Source organism: Opisthocomus hoazin, chromosome Z (genome assembly GCF_030867145.1).
Source record: "Opisthocomus hoazin isolate bOpiHoa1 chromosome Z, bOpiHoa1.hap1, whole genome shotgun sequence".
Taxonomy (NCBI): Eukaryota; Metazoa; Chordata; class Aves; order Opisthocomiformes; family Opisthocomidae; genus Opisthocomus; species Opisthocomus hoazin.
In genome coordinates, this window is record NC_134454.1 from 60,297,385 (window position 1) to 60,314,956 (window position 17,572).

Here is a 17,572-nt window from a genome sequence, read left to right on the forward strand (position 1 = left end):
TACCATAATTGTTGTGAAATACTGCTTTGTTTCCAAAGAAGACCTTCAGACCTGAGAACCTTTTTATCCTTGGCATTAAAAACAACAAAAGCAACAAAAAATGTGCTTGTCATGATAAATCTCTATGTACTGAGGTAGAGAACTAGGAGTTGACAATCAATTTTGTTATTTTGAGCTCCTTAGCCTATTATGGAAAGGCACATTCAGTTTTCAGCCTGTGTCCTGGGAAGACCTCATGAATTAGCTTGCTTAAACATATTGCCTGTTTGTAAGTATGAAAAGGCCTTTGATTTCAGTGCCCTTTTGGTTTGGAAGCTTAAGACATACGACCGACCTGAGAAACAGCATTGTCAGAAAAGTTGCAAATGAATTGTAATTACACATTCATTCCATTAATGTAGTAAATCCTGTAAGATTTTGCTGGATAGGAAGTACTTATTAAACAGTCTTAGAATGTATTAAGAATAAAATGAAATGTGGAAGGATTATGATGTTTTAGTGCACTCATCTGTACTAGGTTGCAGAGTGATGCTGGACAGGGTGCTTGTATGACAGTATCTGACGTTTTGCGGTACTGCGCTGCTTGCAAGCCGTGCCTGACTGCGAACTCCCCAAGCAGTGGTACAGCCGTGGTGAGAAGCTTAGAGTGGTACATGCACTCTAGCTAAAGTCTGGTTTGGCATGCGTTGCTGTATGGAAAGAGGAGCAGCCGATGTTTTGGGAGCTCTGTCCTAAACAGCGGTAGCAGTGTGCCTGAGGCTGTGGTGTTTCACATCTGCAGAGGAGAAGGACCTTTGCTGTTAGAAGCGTTAGCGGACAGCCCACCGTCCACGTTTCTGGTAGTTCCTGGTGAGCTGTTTCAGCAGGCTTGGAGCATCCATCCGGTCATGCTTTGTGAAAAGGGAACCTGATGCTAGGATTTGAGCCGTTTGGGTTTTTTTAACTTCTAGAGTGTGTGCTTTCTGCAAAGGCTTCTTTTGTGTGTTATCTGTAGTGCTTGCTGACACCTCTGAAAGACTCTCCGTTCTCCAGGCCAGGGTTTTTAAAGACAACAGGACTGAGGATGAAGGCCTTCATTACAAAAGCAGAGGTATTTTTTTGTGTCAACAGTTAGGAATTTGAAAGATTGTAAAAAAGCGTTACAGAAGCAGACATAGGACTTCCCTTCTACTGCCCCCCCCCCCCCAGTAGCCTGTAAATGTCTAGCTGCCACTCAAAACCATGCAAAGGTTTCAGAGGGCTTTCTGGGTTTAACCAAAACAGTTATTGCTGCAGCTGACGCTTTGTTGCTTCTGTTCTCTTCCAAATAAAAGCAATTGACTGTATAAAATGGTGCTCATTTAGATCCAGCACTTTTTACTTGGCTTGTTAAATGAAGAGCTTGCTTCTAAGGTAGATAAAGCCATGCAGTCTAATGAGTGTGATGAGAAAATGGAGTGGCCAGAAGCAAGAAGCGTTTTTTGAGTACTCTCCACTAACAGGTCTGCACTGGTGCAAAGTTCCTTGTGCTGCAGAAATATTCATGGCACCATTTTGCAGCAGGGGAGCAAAAACTGTGGAGGTAGGAAAGGAAAACAAAGAGAGAAGCTCTTGAAAGAACAGCTCTGGCGTTTCTGAGGATGGCCAAAAGGATGAAGCAAGCAAATATTTCACTTAAAAAACAGGGCTGTTATGGACCATCAGGAAAAGAATAGAATGATGTTGGTTAACCCAGCAAGTTATTGATGAGGGGGAGGGTGAGAGGATACCTGGTAAAGCTAACCATTTCAAAACCAGCAGGACCAGATGACACAGCACCAAGGCTTCTGAAGGAACTAGCACAGGGTACCATGGGCTGCTAGCCAGCCTTTTTGAACGTTCATAGAGAAGAAGTGAGATCCACAAAAACTGCACTATGCAAATGGAGTAACAGCCTTTAAAAAGATAAAAGCATGTCCTTGGAAATTGTTAAGCAGAAAGTTTGAATTAAAACCATTCTGAAACATAACAAAAGGTCAGACATGGCAGCACTTACATCAAACAGTGTTTTTCAGCTGTTTTAAACAGAAATTGAATTAGCCTTTTCTGATTGTGGCGACTTGCAGGCCATCTTGTGCAGTGAAGTTGCAATGATTCTGTCAGCAGAGAAAAATTATGCTAGGCTTAAAGTGTTGATTATTTTATTTCATGATTGCTTGGCTCTGTTTTTTGATGATGGCTTTTAAAATGTGCAGTAATTTCATGGGCCATCGTCTGATATCATTGGATGACTGGTCTGTTTTACCACAATTTAAATAGATGCTGAGCTGCACCAGTTAGATCCCTGACACAATGTACTGAGGGTTGGCCCAGTGGCTCTTGAGTATCATGAGGTCATTCGAGATAAAAGATTGTGCTGGCAAAACTTGGACAGCCTCTGGAGCAGAATTATAAATTATTATTTATTATATAGATGAGTAAACTGAAAACATGGGGCTACATTAACTGAATCATATTTTAAATTGTCTCTATGTTGCTTTCTGGATGCAAAATAAAGGTGCTAGTAATATTTTTTTAAGGGCTTCTGCAGAGGGGTGTTGTAGTCCTAGCAGAGTCTGGATATCTCTAGCAGACAGACTCAGAGGGGAATTGTGATTTGGATTTACCTTTATTTGATTATCTTTCTTGCAAAAATGAAACGGGAGAAGTCCCGTGTCCCAAAGCTGGGATGGCTTGTCGGTTTCCGTAGCCAAGGACAGGGAGTGAGGGAGTTACTTGCCACGGTGTACGGCTTTCAAGTTTTGTGTTACTTGGTTTGAAATGTTTTGGAATGTGTATGCAATTGGACAGACTTGCTGTGAGCCCAGTGTATGACTCAGGTTTGCACCTCTTAAGCAACGGTCCTGCTGAGTTTATGTTTCTTAACTCACACTTTCCTGGTGTGCACGTTAGACAAGCTGGATGCTGGTCAGGGAGCATTCCTGTCCGTTTCATCTGAAAGATCTCCTGGAAGGGATTGTACAACGGGATTACAGTAGAGGCTGTAAAAGAGTGGTGTTCTGGGGTTGGTACTAAGCATTGATGCTGACCAGAGGACATACCAAGGGAGTGAGTTATCTTGCTTGGATCTCACTCTCACCATTTAAGGATGGGTGTTGGAAGCACTTTCTTCTTCCATGTGTCTTGTCACTTGGCATAGCATCAATACTGCCATGTGAGAAGTATCTGATACATCACTGTTGCAACTCAAATGTGATACTGAAACATTGATGCCTGCTGCCATTGTGTCTAGGAGGTATAGACAGCCGGATTATTATATGAGGTCTAATACTCATATGACCATCAGGAGTGGCCCCTACCCTTCTCCTCCCTACCTTCGGAGCAGCGAAGAACAGGGAGCGTTTAATTGAGTGAGTTCTGGCTGAGCTTGTCAGGTCTCCAGCCCACCAAAGGCACTTTTACTGAGTCTGGGGCATACTTCGATAGTCACGCAATCAAGTTGAATGCCACCAGGTTAGACACAGACAGACAGAAGGGGAAGACAAAGTGTGTCAGAGGGGGCTTGGAATGCTGAAGGAGGGGAATTTATGTAGAGCTCAGTTTTGTGCAGTAGGAAGAGGGGCTTCAGCCAGTGTATCAGAACCAGCTCAATGTGCTCATATTGTGTGAAATCCTTTTTATGAGTGCAAGAAGGAGAGTAGAAACAATGAAGTGTGATTCTAGGAACAGTGTTACCTTTAATTTGCAGCACTGCTCAGCTGGAAGACTGTAGCTGGTTAGGACTGAATTTTCTGGGCAGTAGTGTGCATGCACATGAGAAAAGGCTGTAGTGTCCTCTGTCCCTGGAATTCACGTGTGTATCCACAGTAGTTTATAGATCTCCACTGGGCTCACAGAGATCACAGTGGGATTGATGTGCAGAACTTCCAGGGTCTTCTGAAAACTCTTGGGAAACTTAAATTTCCTATTTGCATTAATTCCAAATTGCTCAGCTGGAGGTTTGACCCCACTTCAGTTTTTTGCATTTATACAAGAATTTGAAATGCTGTTCTGAAGGATGGGTGATTTCACTCCTTGTTTTATCTGTCACAAGCAGATGTTCTACGTAAGGTTCCCTAATGAAATGCTTGTTCGATGTGAATTTACTTTTCAACACCAAGTGTGTTTAACAACATAATAAGTATAGCATGTTCTGCACAGGAAATCTCAGTTTTCCGGGTAGGTTTGTGTTTAGCTGTGTTTAATCATGAATGATGCAGAGCCTGAAAAACTGGCATCACTGAGAGCAGCTCATGTCTGGTGTTGGCTGATGTGTGGTTTTGGTTGAGTGTTCTTACGGCAAAGTCTGGGGAGATTCCTACACTAGCAGGGCTCTTGTGAGCTTTTCTTCCAGGCTGCAATACTGCTGTGTCTGGAAAAATCAGGGAAGAGGTAATATTGATATTTCTCTGTCTTCAGTGAGTTCCCTGTCCTGCTCGTGTAAGGATGCAAGAAAGCCCACCAAGAATGAGCTAGAGTAAAAAAGCAAGCTAATGCACCTGGGAAAAAAGTAGCTACTAGAAAGGTAGGGAAGGTTTGGAGCTAGTGTTGCTTTGAAGGGTGAACGAGCACCAGTTTGGAAACAGAATCCTGATAGGATGTGGTGGAAAAACACCCTAACATAAGGATGCATTGTGTATTGTAGCGTACTGGTGTGTGTAGTGTTTGGAAGGACTGGGTTGAGCTGGCATTGCACTGCTACTTGAGCTAGTCCAGTGGGGTCCCTCACTGTTAATGACTGTGGTGAAAGTGTTGCTTCCCTGTCTGGGGATCACACATTGCAGGGTAGCAAATACTAGATGTCGTGTTCTAAGGAAGCATCTTTGTCTCAAGAATTGTTTCTAGTTAGAAAAGTTAAAGATGAAGACTGATCAGAAATACCAACAGGGCAGTATTTTTCCCAAGATGATAAAATGAGGAATTTGTAAGAGTTCATGAATTATAAGAGATTGTTTCCTCTGTCTGCTGGATATTGACACAAGTTTCTCAATGCCAACTTTGTTTTCCTCGTGTGTGAGTTTGGGGGTAGCATTTTAGTCCACCCTGTAGGAGCTTTGAGTGGCGTATCTAGTGTATTTGAAGGAATGGATAGCTTCTTTTTGTTATCTATTCTGTGTCACAATCCAGAGTGAGGTAATCTCTTGAACTCTTTTATCCTTAATCCACTGTCACAAGGCTGCATAGACACATGGTTTGTGGACCTGCATCTCAGATTTTAACTAAAGATACATGAGCATAAGGAGTTACAGGAGACATTGCCTAATATAGAGAAGGTGCACGTTAGTAACGATGTGTAAATCTGTAACGCTGCAGGAGGGAGGCATCCTTCTGCAGATACTTGGGGCGGATAGTTGTAATGAAGCTTAATCCAAGACTTTGTATATGATGTGTTCTCATTCAAACTTCAGTTTTCAGACTAGACTTTTCGTAGTGCAAGCCTCGTGCCAGTGCTGTACAGGCCTTCTTGAGGGTTTGTTGTACAAAAAATCGAATTAAATAATTTGGGAGTCCCTGGGAAGGATCCTGTTAGGCTAAAAGTACAGCTTGTCAGAGTTTACCCAGTTTGGGGAGGATAAACAGTTCAGCCACTTGAATTTTGTTGCCCTGATTACCTGACTGTTGTTTGTTTCTGTCAGTTTTAGCAGGTATTTACCAAGCAACTGCTGTTACACAATATTGTTTGTCTGCTACCTCCAAAACTGTATTTGGAGAATGGTGATTCACATGCCATTATGCCTTTAAATCTTTTGCAGTCTAGTGAGTGTACCAGCTTTGGTGCTGAAAGCTACAGACCTTAAGCCAGTATATTCTTGCATTTTTCCATACATGGAGCTGCTGGTTGAGTTGCTACGAGTTGCACTGCAGCTTTTACACATAGCTTCTGAAAAATTGTTGCCCTCCTTAGCCCAGGAGAACTACACAGGTGTTCCCTTCCAAGGCCAAAGTATAACATGCCCATAAGACAGATCTTGCCATGCTTTGTTCTTGTTTTACCGGTACGTTTCATCACACCCCAGAGCCTTCCTGCTTATCTTAGGCCATTTTAATCTTAAGAATCAGACCCTTGTAATTCTGGTGACTTTGTGAAAATGATGAGCTCTTGGCAGATACCTCCGGTTTTCTCAGGGGTCCTTTGGCAAATATTTATCCAGGACACTTACCCTGACAGTGAGTGCGTGTGACCATGTGCTGGAACTGCTGTGGGGAAGGTGACCTGCCTTGGTCTTTGACAAAATGATTTGACTATTTAGGGCTCAAAAGGGCTAAAGATGACAGGCTTCCCTCACTGTTGGGACTACTGTCTACCCTCTTTACTGAGGTGATTAAGAAATCTCTGTTTAGTTGATCTGAAGGGTATGAGTTCAAAGATACTCCATGGCCTTCTTGCCTGACAAAATCTTCAGATAATTTTGCTGTGACACTTTTTCTTCCCATCCATTCCAAGTGGCAGTGTTGGTAGATGCCTATTACAAAGCTACTGTCATCCAATTTGAGCTAACATCCTTCTGACTTCTTATTTTGATGTACTGCAGTTACTTTTTGGTGATTTCACATATTTTTTTAAAAAGTAGTCAGCAGGGAAATGAAAAGAATGAAGGCCTTTTGTACAGTGGGTGAGTCTTAGATTTAGCAGGGCAAATAAGAATCCTTTCTTCTGGCTTTCAGTTCGTTGAAACCAACACTGAAGTCCACAGATTAAAATCTTCCATGCTTTGAAAGCAATAGCTTATCTGATTTGTGAGATTTCTTGCAAATCAGTTGAACTTAGACAGTCACTTAAAATTCCTGAGGAGTCCTTGTTAGCATGCAGCAATCCCTTTCAAGGACAAACCTGAAAGAGGAAAAAAACCCACCAAACCAAACAAAAAAACCCAGATACTTTTTAACAATAAACAGCCTGTCTTTCAGAAGTGCCAGATGCCCAGCAGTTTGCTGATTACATTGGCAGCGGGTGGGTTTTCATGGGTCTGAAATTGAGAGTATTTTAGATTTCTCCACAAAGACAGCTTAGTGTGTTGGCTGAAGTGGGACAACTGGTCATGTCCTAATGTGGATGGCTGGGGGGGGGTGAGGGGAGGTGCTGTCTGGCAGTGGAGCCAGCTGGCTCATTCCAAGGACATCCTCTCAGGGGGTTCACATGGCACAGATGATGGCTTTTAAGTTCCCACTCTGCCTTGGAGTACACTGATTTTTCTGTGTGGCTGAGCTCAGTTACTATGAAGAGCACAGCTTTAGGCCTCTGTTTCACTATGTGATGATTTTGTCAGCTATTCCTCTTGGAGGGCTTTTGCACTGAGAACTTCTAGCCTCTGATCTGCCTGAAACCAGCTAGGGACCATTTCAGCAGTTCTTGTTTGAGGTTTTTCTTGGCAATTGTGCCACTAATATAAACTCTCCCTTTCACCCCTGTACCTTGAAAAGGTCAGCTTGCTCTGCTGTATGCTCTATTTGGAAGGCAGAAGCTTCTCGTAAAGATGCTCAGAGTTGCTGTTGACATAAACACTGGTTAAAGTTGTTGTTCTGTCTGGAACAGCAGCCAGGGTCCTGGCCTAGTTGTTGTGCTGAGTGGAAAAATGTTTTATCAATGCTGAGTGTTTTATATGGAACATGTTTTCCCACCTGGCAGAACTTCAAGAAAATCCAAAGTATCTCGTTGCATGGTTACCAGAAGCCATACGATAACTGTCTGAGCTTGTTCATCACATTGCAAGGCTATATTGTTTACTGTATTAACTTTGTAGTCTTGATTTGCTCATGCTTACGTGAATTATACAAGTAATGTACATCAATTTTACAGAAAGAGGGGGAAGCACTCAAGCCAAGTGCTTTTTTCCATTCCACCAAAGAAAGGTGCACAAGAACTTGTGAGAGTTGTTTCAAACTTCAATATTCTGCATTTCTAAGATAGGCTACTTCTAGCAATCTTCCAAACTGCTGTCAGGGTTAGTCCTAAGCTATGCATGGCCTGTGCTAGAGAGGACAAGTGAAAAAATAGTCAATGCAGGCAAGAGGGAACCTGTAAGACTTTTTCTTTCATCTAGCAGTACTCCAAAGAGCATCTGTGGATGACTGAAGGAAAACTGAAGGCCAAATCCCGGGTCATCAGTACCAACATTGTTTAGTTTCATTGATTTCATTTTAGGAAGATAAAAAGTATGGGTAAATGTTTTCCTTGAAACTGTGGAAATGGGTTGGGCTTTGGCTGCATTAGTAGCGTACTCCTTACGGTGGCAGACACAGTGATGTCTTCATCGTTACTACATTTTTTACATCAATTTTACAGTTTGGAAAGCCAAATTATTTCCCTTCTAAGAGAATTTTCCTGTAAAGTTGTTTAAAAGTTTTTTAAAAAAACACTTTTCTTTGGTAACCTCAGTATTTTAGTTTTGCTTCCACTAAATTTATGAGTATCCAGTGGAAAAGAAGAAACAGGAGGTGGACTAGAGCAACCCCTGTTTCAGTAGAAGTTTTTTTTTAAAAAAACAAACCAGACCAAATAAACAAAACATTAATTGCAGATGCTGAATTTTAAAAGCATGGCTAGTGTCAGCCCAAGGAACCCTAGTTTCAGACTTTTTGCTTTGCAACTCTGTTATTCTTTTAATACAGTTTTGAAATGGCTGTGTTAAGTGTCTTGTAAAATGAAGAACTGTGCAAAAGAAAGAAACCTAGCATACTGGTTAGACAGTGCTGTAAACTGGAAAGTGGGCATACCCTAAAAGAAATCTGGGTTGCTAATAATTATTTTTCATTTTGTTAATTGTTCCCAAGTCTGATCTTGTCTGGAGTTTAGGAGCTATTGGCAATGCTAATCCAAAACAAGATGGACATTGTTAACTGAAGAAATGCTGGCTAGAAGACAGGCGGGACTTCTAAGTGTAATGTGTTGAAAGTCCGTTTTTTTTGCTTTGAACGTTGGTTCAGGACTGTGGAAGCTTGAAATTTATATAAAGGACTGGTCCCTAGTTCTGTTTGATGAGGTAATATTGTATCTAGTGAAGGTTTGATTTGTGAAGGTTTTAAAAACAAACTTTGCTAATGTTTACAAAATCCTTAACAAAGATGGAATTAAAAAAAAGATTGGTCTTTCTCTAGTAATATGCAAACATGCATCACCAGTTCATTTCCAGCACAGAGCGAAAATTTTCTGCACAAGGACGAACTTCATGAAAGCTTGAGGCATTCCTACAGTACAAGGAACTCCAGTGAGCACTTAGATGAAGAATTCTCAGGGACGAGGTGCAGCAGGAGGTTCATAGCCACACTATCAGTCCTATAGAAAGACAGGAGCAGGTCCCAGCAAGGTCATGGACGTGTCCAGCTGTGAACTGCAAGGTGACCTGTGAAATGGTAACAATCTATTTCACTGCTGGTATTATTCCACATTCAGCACATGTTGGGGTGTTTATTTTTCCTGCTGTCAGTGGAAATATGAAAGCCTGTAAATCAGTGTAAATTACTCAGACAATAGGCTATGTATTAATGCAGTCTGTTACAAGTATATGAGTTGCACTTCTTCCAGTGGTGTTCCTCTGATTTAGCATTATCTGCCATCCTTCTGCATCAAGAGGAGGATGATAAATGAATTCACTGCTTCGAAAGTGCCTAATGAATTATTGGAAGTGCCTTGTTTTATAGCTCATAGCTGGAGAAGGGTTGGCTTGTGTATTCCCATACAAATCTCAGATAACAACCAAAAACTTCAGAGCGTCTTTCGGTTCGGTTCTGGAAAGACATACTGCAAGAATCTGGCACCACGTATGCCAGGGTGAGTTTGTTGTCAGCAGAGCAAAGACCAGATTCTTCACTGCCATTCCCTCTGCCACCGTCTGTGTGTCTGATTTGAGGCAGAGTGTCATGTAAGTGCCTTGGATGATCGTGCTAAAGACAGAGTGCTCCCTCTGCTTGCCATGTTGGCTTTTGAGAACAAAAGCCATGAATTAAACCAAGCCCGTGGGAAACTTGCAGCTCATAGGTAACCTAGAATAGTTGCCATTTCCTTTTGTTTCAGTGATTTGTACTGTTCCTCTCTTGTCCTCTGGGGGAGTCTCTCGTATAACCTGTCTCTTCCGGTCACTTGAATCCAGTCTTACTCACAAAAGTGGTCCAGGTTTGGGAGGTTGCTTCCTTTTTCTCCCTTGTTTATAAAAACTTGTTGCAGGGTCCACAGGGAGCGTCTCATCTAGTGCAATAGCTCTGAAAGTGACTTACGCTTTTCTGAAGGCTGCAGATGGTGGGTTAAATCTCCTATGGGTATCCTCAGCCCCTGCCAAAATCAGACTTCTCCTGCCTGTGTGTGCACGCTGGTGTTTGCAGGGCTCCTCGTGGCAGGTGGGTTCAGATTTCCAGGCTCTCAGGCAGCCAGTTGCAACTTTCTGCCTCGAAAGCAGCTGAGATGCGGGCACCAGACATCTAAGGAGCTGCGTCACATTGGAGTGAGGAATCCTGCTTTCTTCTCAGCACTTGGTCTACTGGACCATTACCATGACAAAGGAGGATTATTGACTTTCATAGTCACGATGCGTTTGATCTGAGGCTTGCTTTGATTTGGGGCAGTAGTGTTTGCTGGCCCAGAGAAGCAATGGTCTTCTCCAGGTGAAGAGCAAGGATAGAAACATGCTTTTGAGAAGGAGGAGGACGAGGGAAAGAATTGGCTGAAGAGGCTGAATGGAAGCTGCAATGGGTGCAGTTAGTCGTTGGGAAGGGCCCAAAAGCAGCCGCTGATTCCCTAAGACAATTAAAAGCAAATTGTCCGGCTGAGCGATCCCAGAGCAAGGAAGATGCTCCCCCAGACTATAATTCAAGAGGCTGAATGCCCTCAAAAACTGAGAACGGAGAGGAAAAAAAAAACAGAAGATGAGGCAAATGATGGAACAGATGTGAGCGCTTTTGTTGGGAAGACTTGGAGGCTAGCGGGATTGCGATAGGCTAATTTGAGGCACATAATGGCAAGTTCCTTTCATATGCAGAATAGCACTTTGATCCAATGTGGATGAAAGTGCTGAAAAGTGGAGAGGATGGCAGGGGGTCTTTTGTCTTTGACAAAAAAGGCATCTGCCGGGCTCTAACCCCCTTTCCCCCCCCCCTTAGCCTAGCAGGCCACTCCAACAATGCTAGCAAAGGGGACAAGTGTCTCCTGACAGCTGAAGAAATCTCCAGGAGGAGAATGAGGCTTGAGTCAATGTGTATACCAGAGAGCTTAATCGATTTTTTCCACAGTACAAAAAGGGAGAGGGTTGGGGGAAGACAGAGAGATCACAGTGGAAATGGGAGGTGGGAGGAAAAAACTCTCTTGCTGATGAACTTGTTACTTTTGTTCTCTGAATACATATTTTCAGGAGGTGCTTTGATGCTAGTACCAATACACTTAATGGAGCAGAGTAGGGTAGAGTTGCCGGGGGTGGGAGGGCGGGAGATGTGAAGTACGGAAGAACAATTTTGCAAGTAGGATGGATGTGGAGTGATTTCTGTGGGTTGCAACACAGGAAAGATTTTGGAATTGGAAAAACACAGTGCAATGCAAGAGAGACCTGGAAGACAGATGCATACTTTCTGTACCACCTGTTGGAGGAGCTCAGCTCAGCAGAAATTCTTGGTTTTGATTTCTAAGCAAAACTGAAAATTTCTCTTCGACCTTTCCTTCTGCTCTGTTGTCTTCTGAACTCCTTGCTAGAAATGAAGGGACTGCAGGATTGAATGGGGAGCTGGAAAGACAAGCAGTATTTGTGCCAAGCAAATACAGCAGTTGCAGATCAGCTGCTGATCTGGTCCCTGCTTCTCGTGCTTTGTGGACTTTCTTCAGCTTTTCACATCTGGTAAACAAGACTGAGATCTGATCTGCAGAGTTTGATGGCTGTGGTCTTCCTTAAGTATCACTTAGCACCTAGTCTGATGTTTTCTTTGAGAAATAATGACAGATAAAAGTTATCAACCTCTGAGCAAGGCCCACCTTAGCAAATTAAATCCTTTAAGAACAGTAGGTTCAGGAATCTTGCTTCTCTTGAGATCCCGACAGTGTTTATCCATTGCTATTTACTGAAGATAGCCTTCTCACCAGGACACAGCTTTAAGCGAGACCTGGTACTCCAAACAGCTAATCCCTCTTTCCCCCCACACCCCTGCTCTTTCTGCCGGGGAGTTACACTTCGTCGAAGAAGGCACAAGTGATACAGAAATGGAGAGAAGCTATCACGTTCCTTTGAGAAGTTCTGCACACATACTGACTCCAAATAATAATCCTGTGTAGTTGTTCAGTAGGTGTGCCATGATCCCCCTCCAGCAGATGCCACCGTTCTGTTCAGACCAGCTGGCGTGGAGTATTTTTGGCAATAGCATCTCCTGCCCTCCAGCTGCGCAAAGACTGATGATATGAGCTACCGTAACTCATTAAGGAGGGCTAATTGTTAAGGATATTGATGCTCTTGATTTCTGCCCATTTGTTGTACCTTGGCTTCTCTTGCTCCGTGTTCTAGGGCTGTGGTTGAGAATGGTGCAGAGAGACTAGGGCTGCTGCTGCTGTCATCAGTGTTGCTGAGACTACCTCTGTCTGTCACAATGCCAAGGTGAAAGTCCCCTGTCTGGGTGGGCTTCAGGTGGTTCTTGTGTGACTTCTCTCTCAGGTTCTATGCACAGTGATAGGATGCAGGTCCAGATCCAAGTGGGGAAAGAAGTTGTTCATGAGGAAGTCTGGCATGGCCTGCTGTAGTCCTCTGTGCCAAAGGAAAACAGCCCAAGTAGTGCCATGCAAAGCCACTGACAGGGCTGTGAGGTCCATGGCAGCCTGCTTGGATGCTCCATCCCCAGACAGTTGTGGTTGGGATGGGATGTAGGAGTCTTAGGCACTGAGCTTGGACACTTTATTCTTCGGGGTGAAACCACCTCATTGTGAAAGGTCTTCTGTGCTTCCACCACTGGGCAGGTAAGCCCTTCAGCTGCTGCCATCCTGAGATTTCTTCATGTCTCCACTATCAACTCTCCCACCTCCAACACCAGAAAGATGTACTCTTAGCAAAGACCAGAGAGCTACCAGAGCTGCCTTGTCAGGACAGCTTTGTGTCATGTCAGTGGTAAGGTTAGAAATATGAAGGGAAGTGGGGTGAGTTGCCTTTGTTCCTGTGTAAACATGTGCAGTAATCCTCCATAAATGCAGGTAGTCTTTGTGGTTTTAAGCCATGCTCTTATTTATTTCATAAGACAGATTTATTTAGCTGTTTGCAGTTTACTGTGTGCTAGTGTCTTATTGAAGGAAGGTGCCTGTGTGGCTTGACCTGGCTGCTATGGTCCAGGCCAGGTCCATTTGGAGGAGGGACTGAATCTGTTTCACCTGAAGCATGCTGCAAGGGAGGAGGGAAGGGGTGTGTGTGGAGTAGAGGGTAGCATGCAGAGCAAGCAACAGCAGGGGTGCAGGCTGTGGGAGTACAGCGGGGAGAGGAGGGTTTGCTTTGTTCTCACGTCTCGCCCAGCAGGCTGGTGTTTTCTCCACAGACGCCAGTTACCCTCCGCTGCTTTGTTGTTTGGATGAAAATCAAATAGTAAAGATCGCAAAGCCTCTTTGATGTGCTTGGTCTACCAGGCTACCTGGTAGACCAGGCAGAGCTACCTGGCCAGCTCAGGAGACTGTCACAGGTCTTATACCTGCTCCATGGACAAGGACTGTCTGGTCATTGTTTCAGAGGCTGTAGCGTCTAGAAAGGGCCATATTGCTTTAATGGTAAATTGTCCAAGCGGATGCTGTTATGGTAGTCAAGTAACTTACAAAATAAGCCATTCCCATGGAAGTTCTTTTGGCTGGACTGACTGTACACATGAGATTTTCCTGGCATGACCTAGCAATCCTGGCTGTAGAAACCCCGTATTTTCAGCATGGATTTGGCTTGTCTCTCAGTGAATCTGGTCTGGTCATTAACATCCACTAGAGCTGCTCTGTGTAGGAAGTGAAGCCAAATAAATGGAAAAGGATGGCTTCAGAGTGCAATAAACCCCAGCCTGCAAGCAAACTTTTGTTCTAATGTAAAGTGGTTTCGAATTTGGTTTTGTTTAATTTACTTCCAAATTAAATGGAGGTTCCTTTGCAAGGTGGCCATTCGTTAGTTTGATGTAACTTTACTGTGTGTCTACCTTCAGGTATTCTTTTAATCAGGTGCTGTTTGTACCAACAAAGTGAATTTTTGCTCTTTTTAAAAGCATGAGATGAGAGTGAATGTTGCTATTCATGAACACCCTACCAGAACTAGTTCTAGGTTATGTCGTTTCATATTCAGTGAAATACACACTGGTTTGCATCCACACGGGCAGCTCTAGCTGTAGTGGGGACAGGATGATGGAAAGTTTGGTGGGACCTGCACCTTTCTGTAGGAGATGGATTGTTGTTCGGGGCGGGGGGGGGGGGGGGGGCCTAATTTGCACCTGTTCGTTCGCACATCCACCCTGTCCTGTAATCCCAAGATTTGGTTCACATAATCTCAGTACATTAAGCGTATGCTTACTAATGTGTGAGTTTCATGGTGGTGTGGAATACTTCCAGTTCCAAAGTGCTTTTGATGCTGTTCGAGGCAAATATCCAGGAGTTAATTACATAGAGCCCTCATGAGTCTGCGCAGAGTCACCGGAGCCTGGAAGATAACCCTCCCAAGAGTAACCTTTGAAATATGTTTCAAGACCTCACCAATATGTCTCAGCTTACTTCCTTTAGAAAAAAAAATAAATAAGTCTTCCCCAGGAAGGCTTGTTACAGTTGTCTGGTCTTGGTATGCAAACCAGCGGTAGCTTGAGTAAGCACTGTGTTTGGGAGAGATGTCAGTGTTTTACTTGCCACATGCTGATGGAGAGCTACGGGCGAGTAAGCAGTTCCGTGCCCCACCAGTGTGCCCACTGGCATCCCATGCTCATCTTGGGGAGCTTCTGCCCCAGGTCCTTCCATGGCTCCCTGCCTTTCCAGGGCTGGGCAGCTGCCTGCTGCATTGGCTGGAGCTATGACGGAGAGGTGCAGAGGTGCTGCATCGTCTGTTTGGCTCCAGAGGACCCTGTCAAGTGTTGCTCCAGACTGGTCTCTGGTGCCCTTTAAGTGGCGGCCATCTTCCTGAGGTGTGTATTGCCTGGGCTGGAGGTGGCCGGAGTGCACCCTGGGAGAGCCACGCTGTGCTGGAGGCTGGGGGTGGGCAGCAACACCTGGAGGAGGCCTCTGCTGAGCCTCTTGCTTTCTGGTCAATGGGAGCCGTGGCAGCCACGCTAGTTCAGCTTGAGGCGAAGGGAAGGGGAGTGTTGGCATGCCCGGGTGAACGCTGAGGAGGAGGCAGTCAGCTGGGGGAGAGCTCTGGGCCACCGTGGGGCCGCTGCCCTCAGACTTCGCCTGCGGGGAGGGCATGCCGGCCTTCCCCGGTCTGCTCTGGAGAGCCATTCGTGCCCAAAATGAACAGGGTGTGTAGGAGAAGGAGGCATGAAGCGGGAAGTGATGGCGTTGATGTTCCTTGCAGATGAAGAAGAAAGTGCAAACAAGGAGAAGCCATGCTTAATTTAGGTAGGTGGCTGAGGAGCTGTGGGGATAGGAGCCCGACATGCCCTAGGGCTCTATGGTGGGCAGGCAAACTGTTGTCTAGGGGAGCAAGATTGCCCCTGTTTCAGTCTGCCCCTTTGTATCTTCTGTATTAATCATGTCATGGGCAAAACCTCCTGGAGTTACGTGTGGTGAGTCAGTTCCCTATGAGCAGGCCTGTGGGACCTGAAGTGTGAGTAGCTGCAGACCTGGAGGAGGCACGGGTTGGCGAAGTGTGGACTGGCACGCTCAAAGCAGGAGCAGCTGCAGAGAGGCCTCAGCAGGAAGCTGTATTTCTGCGATCTTTTCAAGGGCTGAGATGAGAACTCACCAGGAACTCTGTCTTTTCCTCCCTCTCCCCTTCCTTCAGGTGGTCTTTGCTTTGAATCAGACTCTCTTGCAGCAGGAGAGCCTCCGACGAGGCAGTTTCCAGATCCCCTATACGACAGAAGACCTTATCAAGCATTACAACTGTGGGGACCTCAGCTCCATCATCTTCAACCATGAAACTTCTCAAGTGAGTCTTGCCACCGCAGCCCTTGTACTATGCACATGTACCGGTTGTGCTAACCCCTGTCTCACTCACGCTCATCTCTCCGAAGGCAGGCCCTTTGCAGGTGAGAGCCAAGGGCACGTAGCTGGCTCCCTGGCACATCCGCTTTCCTACACCTCCGGTCCAACGAGTCTGCACCACCTCACCCCTGTCTTGCTGCAGGCAAGCAGCAAAGGTGCACCTGGCTTTCCCTTTTGGACAAGTGCTGTGTTTGCTTTAGCGTCAAAGCTCTATGAGTTAATCCTGTATTTTCGTAAGGATCCTGTGGACTTACGCTAGCTTAGGTGTGAGCAAACTTTGTGCCTACAGAGAGCAGCAGCAGGCTCTTTTGTGCAAATAGTGACAGAGAAATGCACTCGTGACTTGGATGCTTGTGTAAGGCTGGGCAAGTTACAGGCTTTTTAATGTTCCCTATCAGTATGGTTGTCTACTGTGGGCAAGGCCCAAAGAAGAGAAATGGAGTGAAACAAAGAAAAGGTAGGTTGAGACTGAATGTTAAGGAAAAGAAAACCTTCTGAGGCCTCATAGACTTGGTTTATGGAGACAGTTTCCTAAGCAGCACAGTGGAATTCAATGCTCTGATCTTTAAACCACAAGAAAATGCCCAGCAGGGACCAATTTGGCCTGTTTGGTCTGTTAGATTAGCTAACCTCAGACTGAGACATCAGGCCTCTCTGTTCTTGTCTGTGAGGTACTGCCTGGCAATTCCTGCACATCAATGGAAACACAGCCTCGCAGTGATGAACAAGTCGATGTTGGTACCCAGGCTTTCCCTGCCGAATAACCATTTTCCTGTGGCCTTTTGATGTATACGGTGCAGTGCTGAAATACTGTCATACTAACCCTTCCTTCTCTGGAACTGAGCTTTGCGTGCGTATTGTTACCTTACTGTCCTGCACATCCTTCAACCTGCAGGTGCAGGCAACCTGGTTGTTAACACTGCTTAGCTGTTACACAGTGCACTTCATTCATAGATTTCAGAGGGCTATTCAAAGGAGGCCGAAACTGTAAGAGCATCCAGATGCTGCATCACTATTCTGCTGAGGTGTTATAGACTGCAGACAGCTGGTGTTGCCGTGAGGTCCTTGGAGAGAACAGCTCTTGCCGAGACATGCACATCTCTGAGGGAGCCAGTGCTCTTCACTTACATGAGGGGCTCTGCTGCAGGACACGCTCTCTCACAGCAGAGCTGAGTAGTAGTAGCCTTCAACAGTATCAGCTTATGTTTTTAAGTAGAACTTCTCTTTAAATTGTATTTGACCCCATGCTTGCCCAGTAGGTGACCCACTGTGGGCGAAGAACCCTTTGGAAATAGTCATTAGTAGTCTCTGAGTAGCTCCGGAACCTCTTCAGCTGCTGCACCCTTGCAAAGGAAAGCACCTGTCTTAGTGGCTCTGCTCCACAGAAACCACCCCTTGCAGACCCTTTGCTTAGCAGTCCCTGTAGCTGCAGTGCCCAGAGCTGCCTATCAAGAAGCCAGGATGGCTGCA

The 17,572-nt window shown here is 45.0% G+C and overlaps 1 protein-coding gene across 2 annotated transcripts in view; it reads left to right on the forward strand.

Moving 5' to 3' along the window:
- LOC104336621 (metalloprotease TIKI1) overlaps positions 1-17,572 on the forward strand; it is a 78,683-nt gene that overhangs the window by 36,540 nt on the left and 24,571 nt on the right. The gene's annotated exons all lie outside the window — the stretch shown is intronic.